This window comes from Nansenia antarctica (genome assembly GCF_963989245.1).
Source record: "Nansenia antarctica genome assembly, contig: SCAFFOLD_284, whole genome shotgun sequence".
Taxonomy (NCBI): Eukaryota; Metazoa; Chordata; class Actinopteri; order Argentiniformes; family Microstomatidae; genus Nansenia; species Nansenia antarctica.
Window position 1 is genome coordinate 1 of NW_027663163.1, and position 10,000 is coordinate 10,000.

The 10,000-nt window shown below is 51.7% G+C and overlaps 1 pseudogene across 1 annotated transcript in view; it reads right to left on the reverse strand.

Moving 5' to 3' along the window:
* Positions 1-6,068: 6,068 nt before the first annotated feature.
* The window catches only part of LOC308175254 (dual specificity protein phosphatase 3-like), a 17,137-nt pseudogene continuing 13,205 nt past the window's right edge, over positions 6,069-10,000 (reverse strand). Inside the window, exon 3 of the transcript in view lies at positions 6,069-6,301. The product of the transcript in view is annotated as a dual specificity protein phosphatase 3-like (transcript). The remainder of the gene's footprint in view (positions 6,302-10,000) is intronic.

Below are 10,000 nucleotides of genomic sequence, written 5' to 3' on the forward strand. Positions count from 1 at the left end.
CCCTCCTCTCCCTCTCTTCCACCCCTCCCCTTTCTGTGACCTCTTCATTCCCCAGTCACGCAGCCTCCCAGGATCAATGCAGGGCCTCACTGTATCCTCTCATTAGACTCACATCATCTGCAGCTCTCTCTCTCACACACACACACCACACACACACACACACACACACACACACACACACACACACACACACACACCAACCCTGACCTTTACCCTATCTCGGGGGGGGGGGGGGGGGGGTGGGATCACAAAATGTCAAGAACAACTCATTGATGTGCTGAAGGATGATCCAGTGTTCGATGGGGGGGGGGGGGGGGCGGTGTTGCGGCACGAAGCATCTCATTGGAGAGATTAGTGTCCTCCCCCTCCTCCTCCTCCCCCTCCTCCTCCCTCCTCCTCTTCCTCCTCCTCCTCCTCCTCTTCCTCCTCCTCTTCCTCCTCCCTCCTCCTCCTCCTCCTCCTCCCTCTCCTCCTCCTCCTCCCCCTCCCTCCTCCTCTCTCTCCTCCTCCTCCTCTTCCTGCTCCTCCTCCTCCTCCTCCTCCTCCTCTCTGCTGTAGCCATCTCTCCTGATTTACTGCTGTCCGGGGTGCTGCTGCCAAATTGGCTGGGAATTAAGATGCTTTATAATTGCTCCTCCGTGTCAGAGATGACATTAAATCCATGCCATAAAACACAGGGTTCAGAGCAGCAATTAAACCGCCCCCCTGGGGTGTGTCAACACTCTGGAGCGCATTTAGGAGAGAGGACCAAGCAGCTCTCAGATAGAGTGTTGTTGTTCCTCCAAAACATGCATGCGTGTGTCGGAAATACGCGTACACACACACACACACACAGACACAGACACACACACACACACACAGACACAGACGCACACGGACACAGACACACAGACAGACACAGACGCACACGGACACGGACGCACACACACACAGACACAGACACACACACACAGACACAGACACAGACACAGACGCACACGGACACAGACACACACACACAGACACATACACAGACACAGACACAGACATAGACGCACACGGACACGGACACGGACACACACACACAGACACAGACACACACGGACACAGACACACACACACACAGACGCACACACACACAGATACACACACACACAGACACGGACACGGACACACACACACAGAGATACACTCACACACACAACCCCACACACACACACGCACACACACACGACAAGACCCATGCAGTGTTGTGATCTGAGATAGATTGTTGTTCTCCTGTGGGGGTGGAGAGTGTCTAAAGTGTCTAAAGTGGCTGAGTCATGTAAGTCTGCCGTTATCTTGTCTTAACAACCATATTTCCTGTTTTGTGTTCTTTTTCTGTGGCAGTAGAATCATCCCACACCCTCTCCAGTAAACCTGTAAATTCGTAAATTCGCTCTGGAATCTGATCAGCACTCATGGAATGCCTCTTGTCCAATCAAATTACTTTATGTCCCTTTAAGACGTTGAACCCCAGTGTGCGCTCCGGCGCTCTCAGAGCGAATTTACGAACGCAGCCAAAGTCTGTAACCTCCACAGCAAAAGCGTGGGAGCTGGGTCTGCCACCTTCAACAGGGGCTCGAACAGCGGACCGTCCTGACTGAAGTCAATTGACTATGACAACATCTGATAGCAACAGTGTTGAGCTGATTTAGCCTGAGAAACAGTGTTCAGCACCAGAGCAGAACATAGAGATATCTCTGGCCTCTCTCTCATCTCTACCTTGTAAAGCCAGAGGAACGACAACATCGAGATTGCATCATTAAAGCATGTCTTACTCCCCATGCCCCGGAGGTACCAGCTACTCCTGAAGCATGTCTTATTTCCCATACCCTGAAGGGACATGTATCTTCCTTTGTCTTGTATTTCAGAGCTCTTTGTTACTGTTTTAACCCGGAGGAACAAACTAGTTTTGAAAGAAGATGACTGAAGCGAAATGCAAACCACATTGTCCTTTGATCTTTCCCTTCACAGTAAAGGACTGTAGAGGTCTCAGCGCTACGCTGCGCTACGCTGCGCTGAATATGTTGAGAATAAGAGTGAAACCTTGACTGGGACCGATCCTCGAGTATCCCGCTCACCAAACACCCACCTTAGCCTGAGCATTAGCTTTGGGGGCTAACGCAAGGGTGAAGGTCTTAGCAAAGGCTACTCATCCTGAGAGAGGGTCATCCTGAGAGAGGGTCATCCTGAGAGAGGGTCATCCTGAGAGAGGGTCATCCTGAGAGAGGGTCATCCTGAGAGAGGGTCATTGTGAGAGAGGGTCATCCTGAGAGAGGGTCATCCTGAGAGAGGGTCATCCTGAGAGAGGGTCATCCTGAGAGAGGGTCATCGTGAGAGAGGGTCATTGTGAGAGAGGGTCATCCTGAGAGAGGGTCATCCTGAGAGAGGGTCATCCTGAGAGAGGGTCATCCTGAGAGAGGGTCATCCTGAGAGAGGGTCATCCTGAGAGAGGGTCATCCTGAGAGAGGGTCATCCTGAGAGAGGGTCATCCTGAGAGAGGGTCATCGTGAGAGAGGGTCATCCTGAGAGAGGGTCATCCTGAGAGAGGGTCATCATGAGAGAGGGTCATCCTGAGAGAGGGTCATCCTGAGAGAGGGTCATCCTGAGAGAGGGTCATCCTGAGAGAGGGTCATCCTGAGAGAGGGTCATCCTGAGAGAGGGTCATCCTGAGAGAGGGTCATCCTGAGAGAGGGTCATCCTGAGAGAGGGTCATCCTGAGAGAGGGTCATCCTGAGAGAGGGTCATCCTGAGAGAGGGTCATCCTGAGAGAGGGTCATCGTGAGAGAGGGTCATCCTGAGAGAGGGTCATCCTGAGAGAGGGTCATCCTGAGAGAGGGTCATCCTGAGAGAGGGTCATCCTGAGAGAGGGTCATCCTGAGAGAGGGTCATCCTGAGAGAGGGTCATCCTGAGAGAGGGTCATCCTGAGAGAGGGTCATCCTGAGAGAGGGTCATCCTGAGAGAGGGTCATCCTGAGAGAGGGTCATCCTGAGAGAGGGTCATCCTGAGAGAGGGTCATCCTGAGAGAGGGTCATCCTGAGAGAGGGTCATCCTGAGAGAGGGTCATCCTGAGAGAGGGTCATCCTGAGAGAGGGTCATCCTGAGAGAGGGTCATCGTGAGAGAGGGTCATCGTGAGAGAGGGTCATCCTGAGAGAGGGTCATCCTGAGAGAGGGTCATCGTGAGAGAGGGTCATCCTGAGAGAGGGTCATCCTGAGAGAGGGTCATCCTGAGAGAGGGTCATCCTGAGAGAGGGTCATCCTGAGAGAGGGTCATCCTGAGAGAGGGTCATCCTGAGAGAGGGTCATCCTGAGAGAGGGTCATCCTGAGAGAGGGTCATCCTGAGAGAGGGTCATCCTGAGAGAGGGTCATCCTGAGAGAGGGTCATCCTGAGAGAGGGTCATCCTGAGAGAGGGTCATCCTGAGAGAGGGTCATCCTGAGAGAGGGTCATCCTGAGAGAGGGTCATCCTGAGAGAGGGTCATCCTGAGAGAGGGTCATCCTGAGAGAGGGTCATCCTGAGAGAGGGTCATCCTGAGAGAGGGTCATCCTGAGAGAGGGTCATCGTGAGAGAGGGTCATCCTGAGAGAGGGTCATCGTGAGAGAGGGTCATCCTGAGAGAGGGTCATCCTGAGAGAGGGTCATCCTGAGAGAGGGTCATCCTGAGAGAGGGTCATCCTGAGAGAGGGTCATCCTGAGAGAGGGTCATCCTGAGAGAGGGTCATCCTGAGAGAGGGTCATCCTGAGAGAGGGTCATCCTGAGAGAGGGTCATCCTGAGAGAGGGTCATCGTGAGAGAGGGTCATCGTGAGAGAGGGTCATCCTGAGAGAGGGTCATCCTGAGAGAGGGTCATCCTGAGAGAGGGTCATCCTGAGAGAGGGTCATCCTGAGAGAGGGTCATCCTGAGAGAGGGTCATCCTGAGAGAGGGTCATCCTGAGAGAGGGTCATCCTGAGAGAGGGTCATCCTGAGAGAGGGTCATCCTGAGAGAGGGTCATCCTGAGAGAGGGTCATCCTGAGAGAGGGTCATCCTGAGAGAGGGTCATCCTGAGAGAGGGTCATCCTGAGAGAGGGTCATCCTGAGAGAGGGTCATCCTGAGAGAGGGTCATCCTGAGAGAGGGTCATCCTGAGAGAGGGTCATCCTGAGAGAGGGTCATCCTGAGAGAGGGTCATCCTGAGAGAGGGTCATCCTGAGAGAGGGTCATCCTGAGAGAGGGTCATCGTGAGAGAGGGTCATCCTGAGAGAGGGTCATCCTGAGAGAGGGTCATCCTGAGAGAGGGTCATCCTGAGAGAGGGTCATCCTGAGAGAGGGTCATCCTGAGAGAGGGTCATCCTGAGAGAGGGTCATCCTGAGAGAGGGTCATCCTGAGAGAGGGTCATCCTGAGAGAGGGTCATCCTGAGAGAGGGTCATCCTGAGAGAGGGTCATCCTGAGAGAGGGTCATCCTGAGAGAGGGTCATCCTGAGAGAGGGTCATCCTGAGAGAGGGTCATCCTGAGAGAGGGTCATCCTGAGAGAGGGTCATCCTGAGAGAGGGTCATCCTGAGAGAGGGTCATCCTGAGAGAGGGTCATCCTGAGAGAGGGTCATTGTGAGGGGAGCTGGTGAAAGCGGGAACAAGTCGGCAACCGACCAAATGTTCAGACTTTTATTCTGAAAAATGTTGATAAATGTCAACGTTGTTGGAAATCAACGACACACTCACTAGTCAAGCCAAAACATTGCGATGCAATGGATTTGGTGAGTAATCCCCACTACTACCTGGGACATTGTTATACGGTGCCATTTGGACTTCATAACCTGTGAAAAAGAAATTGTTGATTTATCTATATTTTAATGTTCTATTATATAAAGGACATATCTAGCTTGCTGAAAAACATAGTGGTCGAGCTCAGGCACCTACATTTTATTTTATTTAGAATACCCTCTGTAGTTGAATAGGGCGAGTGTCTCCAGAACAGAGTGGACACATAACAGGGTGGACACTAACAGGGTGGACATTTTGAGTTAAAGTTAGCCTTTAGCCTGCTTGTGTTAGCATAATGCCTAGAATGACCATGAATACTTGATGAGGAATCTAATTTGCACTAAATACTTTTTTTGAAATTATTCAATTTGATTGATCTCCTCAATATTTAGGCATAACAGGGTGGACACGTTATGGTCAACCACATTAAACTCACTGGATAAAAACATAAAAATCAGATGGTAAAAGAGGTAGAAAATCACACAGCTTACCACATTTGAAATCCCCTCCACTGATGTGATGTCACCTCATGAGAGTGATGTGATTGAGAAATATGGTTTTATTTTAAAAGGGACATTAACACAGCATAACAGGGTGGACAGTGATCGCAGGGACAAGCAATATTGTAAGCAAAACCTTAATTTTTTGTACAAAATAAAAAAAATGATAAAAACTATATTTGATTTCAATAGATATTGTTCAGGAAAATGAAATAATAATAACATATTTGGAAATGTATATGTTTTTAATAGTTATTTTTGGGATTGAAGTTGAATGAACAACACTGGGGACATCCCAAATCCCATGCAAAATCCAATTTACATCTTTAACCAAAGCTTTTAAAATGTAGTAAACAACAACTTAGAAGCCCATATCATTGTATTCATAATAAATAATAATTGACTATACATGAAAAACCTAATGGAATTAGTATTTGTCCAAATTTAGACAAAATACAACATGATTTAGTACTGGGGACGGAAAAGGCACCGAATAAAAAAAATTACCCACCTAGTTAGTGTAGAGCAGTGGGGATTACTCACCGAATCCATTTCATCGCAATGTTTTGGCTCGACTAGCGAGTGTGTCGTTGATTTCCAACAACGAACAACAAATTGAAATGTATCTCCATTTTCCAGAATAAAACGTTTTTTGAACATTCTGATCGGTTGCCAACCTGTTTCCGCTTTCACCAGCTGCTGTCACAATCCCAAACCACCTCTGCTACAAGGGGCAAAAAGAGGGTAACAAAGAGGGTAACAAGGGGAGAACAAAGAAAGAGAAAGCACCAGGGTTGCCCACCTTTGCCGTTGTTGTGCGCCAAGGCCTTCTCGATGAAGTCGGCTCCCTCCTCGAAGAAGGCACTGAGGTTGAACTTCTTCGTGTCGTTGGCCCTGATGCCGTGGTACGTGATGCCCGTGCCGGTGTAGAACTCCGCGTTGGTGTTGACGTGCATGAAGGAGTTCCCCTCCGCCGTGTTCAGGATGTGAGTCACCGACAGCTTCTGCAGACGCATCACATTCTGGGCCACAAACCTGGAGAGAATTGAGAATTTAGCCATTTTTAGCAGACAGACGCTTTACAAGCGATTTGCAATTACAGATTACAGGGACATTCCCCCCCTGGAGTAGCTGAGGGCTACGTGTCTTACTACTCAAGCAAGGGCACACTAGTTGTGGTGTTTCAGGCAGGATTTGAACTCACAACCTTCCCGATCACCAGTCCAACTCACTATCTCCTAGACCACCACTACTGGTGGAGAAGAGATGTCTGCCCATGTTAGTGGGCCCCTTGGGGGACAGGGGAGTGTTCTCTGCCTGGGTAGTACACAGACAGGATAGTACACAGACAGGATAGTACACAGACAGGATAGTACACAGACAGGATAGTACACAGGCAGGATAGTACACAGACAGGATAGTACACAGACAGACAGGATAGTACACAGACAGGATAGTACACAGACAGGATAGTACACAGACAGGATAGTACACAGACAGGCTAGTACACAGACAGGATAGTACACAGGCAGGATAGTACACAGACAGGATAGTACACAGACAGGATAGTACACAGACAGGATAGTACACAGACAGGATAGTACACAGACAGGATAGTACACAGGCAGGGTAGGACAGAGTAGGGTAGGGCAGAGTAGGGTAGGTCAGGGTAGGACAGGGTAGGACAGATTAGGGTAGGGCAGGGCAGGGCAGGGTAGGGTAGGGTAGGACAGGGTAGGGTAGAGTAGGGCAGGGCAGGGTAGAGTAGGGCAGGGCAGGGTAGAGTAGGGCAGGGTAGAGCAGGTAGGGAAGTGCAGGGTAGGGCAGAGTAGGGTAGGGCAGAGTAGGGTAGGGTAGGGCAGAGTAGGGGAGGGGTAGGGTAGGGCAGGGTAGGGTAGAGTAGGGGAGGGGTATGGTAGGGTAGAGCAGGGTAGGGTAGAGTAGGGGAGGGGCAGGGTAGGGTAGAGTAGGGTAGGGTAGGGTAGAGTAGGGTAGGGTAGGGCAGGGTAGGGTAGGGAAGGGTAGGGCAGAGTAGAGTAGGGCAGGGCAGGGTTGGGCAGGGTAGGGCAGGGCAGGGTAGAGTAGAGTAGGGCAGGGCAGGGTTGGGCAGGGTAGGGTAGAGTAGGGCAGGGTAGGGCAGGGTAGGGTAGGGTAGGGTAGAGTAGGGTAGGATAGGGTAGGGTAGGGCAGGGTAGGGTAGGGTAGAGTAGGGTAGGATAGGGTAGGGTAGGGCAGGGTAGGGCAGGGTAGAGTAGGGTAGGATAGGGTAGGGTAGGGTAGGGCAGGGTAGGGTAGAGTAGGGCAGGGCAGGGTTGGGCAGGGTAGGGTAGAGTAGGGCAGGATACACAGACAGGATAGTACACAGGCAGGATAGTACACAGGCAGGATAGTACACAGACAGGATAGTACACAGACAGGATAGTACACAGACAGGATAGTACACAGACAGGATAGTACACAGGCAGGGTAGGGCAGGGTAGAGTAGGGTAGGTCAGGGTAGGACAGGGTAGGGTAGAGTAGGACAGATTAGGGTAGGGCAGGGCAGGGCAGGGTAGGGTAGGGTAGGACAGGGTAGGGTAGAGTAGGGCAGGGCAGGGCAGGGTAGAGTAGGGCAGGGCAGGGTAGAGTAGGGCAGGGTAGAGCAGGTAGGGCAGTGCAGGGTAGGGCAGAGTAGGGTAGGGTAGGGCAGAGTAGGGGAGGGGTAGGGTAGAGTAGGGGAGGGGTAGGGTAGGGTAGGGTAGAGCAGGGTAGGGTAGAGTAGGGGAGGGGTAGGGCAGGGTAGGGTAGAGTAGGGGAGGGGTAGGGTAGGGCAGGGTAGGGTAGAGTAGGGTAGGGTAGGGCAGGGCAGGGTAGAGTAGGGTAGGGTAGGGAAGGGTAGGGCAGGGTAGAGTAGAGTAGGGCAGGGCAGGGTAGGGCAGGGCAGGGTAGAGTAGAGTAGGGCAGGGCAGGGTTGGGCAGGGTAGGGTAGAGTAGGGTAGGGCAGGGTAGGGTAGGGTAGGGTAGGGTAGGGTAGAGTAGGGTAGGATAGGGTAGGGTAGGGTAGGGCAGGGTAGGGTAGGGCAGGGTAGGGTAGGGTAGAGTAGGGTAGGATAGGGTAGGGTAGGGCAGGGTAGGGTAGGGTAGAGTAGGGCAGGGCAGGGTTGGGCAGGGTAGGGTAGAGTAGGGCAGGGCAGGGTAGGGCAGGGTAGAGCAGGGCAGGGTAGGGTAGAGTAGGGCAGGATAGGGTAGGGTAGAGTAGAGTAGGGTAGGGCAGGGTAGGGTAGGGTAGAGCAGGGCAGGGTAGGGTAGAGTAGGGCAGGGCAGGGTAGGGCAGGGTAGGGTAGGGTAGGGCAGGGCAGGGTAGGGTAGGGCAGGGTAGGGTAGGGCAGGGTAGGGCAGGGTTGGGCAGGGTAGGGTAGAGTAGGGCAGGGTAGGGTAGGGCAGGGCAGGTTAGGGCAGACATACAGCACAGTACCAGGGAGATGCTGGCTGCTGCCCAGGGCAAAGACACAAAGCCACAGGCGCCACGTGTTAGTGCCTGAAATAGGGCTGGATAACAGAGGGGTGGAGGAGAACAGCCAGGAGAGAGAGAGAGAGAGACAGAGACAGAGGGAGAGGGAGAGAGAGAGAGGGAGAGTGTTACGCTTGCCTGGCTCAGGACAAGGTGACAAAAAGGGAGACGACACATGGAGAACAATAATAGGAGATTTATTAAAGAATAATAGGTTAAATGGAAAGAATGATAAAGTAAATCATAACAACAACCAAAAAGGCTGCTGGTTGACCAGGAAGAGACCGAGTCCATCAATTTGACCCCCTCTTAAAGTTCCTGGGACAATCAGGATGATCACCTTCACCTGTGCCCATCAGGAACCAAGAGAGAGGGTCAACAAGACAATAGATGTTTGGCGCCCACTGGTGGTACCAGTGTGGATCGTCACATCCCCCCCCTTAAAACAGAGGCCTACTAAAAAGGTCTCTGCTAATTTGTTTCCCAGATTACAAATAATACAAATAATAACAAGAGTCTATGGCAACAAAAAAACGGTGATCTCTGCCACACACAGCCTAAACGTCAAATCCCAACCTCCCCTACAACCTGCCCACCCTCCAGCAATTCCTGGTACCTGGAAAAGCTCTATTTAAGGAGGGAGGAGCAAGAGAAAAAGAGATTAAGGACAAGAGTTTTAGACCGGCAGCATTGATTCACCTGGTAAGGCGCTGGCTCGGACTCTGCAAAGTATGCAAAAAGGTCAGGGGGTTATGATCTGAACAAACAACCACTGGATGAGACCCCCCCCTTCCCACATAAACATCAAAGTGCTGCAGAGCCCAAACCAGTGCCAAACAGAAACCAAACAGTTCTCAAACAATAACACATAACTCAGCCAATGTCTCATGGTCTTAAGCCGAGGACGCAAAACACCGTCTCCAGGCCCACTCACATCCTCCTCCCCCCCTGCTGCCACCACAGGAGTGGACGGAGATGGAGACACCCCATGCACTGTGGTCTGTGTAGACCCTCTACGGCTAGGGGCATCGATCAAATAATTCTGTCTGGACACCTGTCGTACAACAGAGTAGGGACCAGTAAATTTTGCCTGGAAAACTGGGTCACTCACAGAACAATCATTATGAGGAAGCCATTGACGAACCAACACATCCTCCAAGAGAAAACAACCACTTTCAGAGCTCTCCAGCTCATTCTTAGGCTGAATCCCACTGAGCAGTAGCTTCAGCTCAGGATCCTCCTGT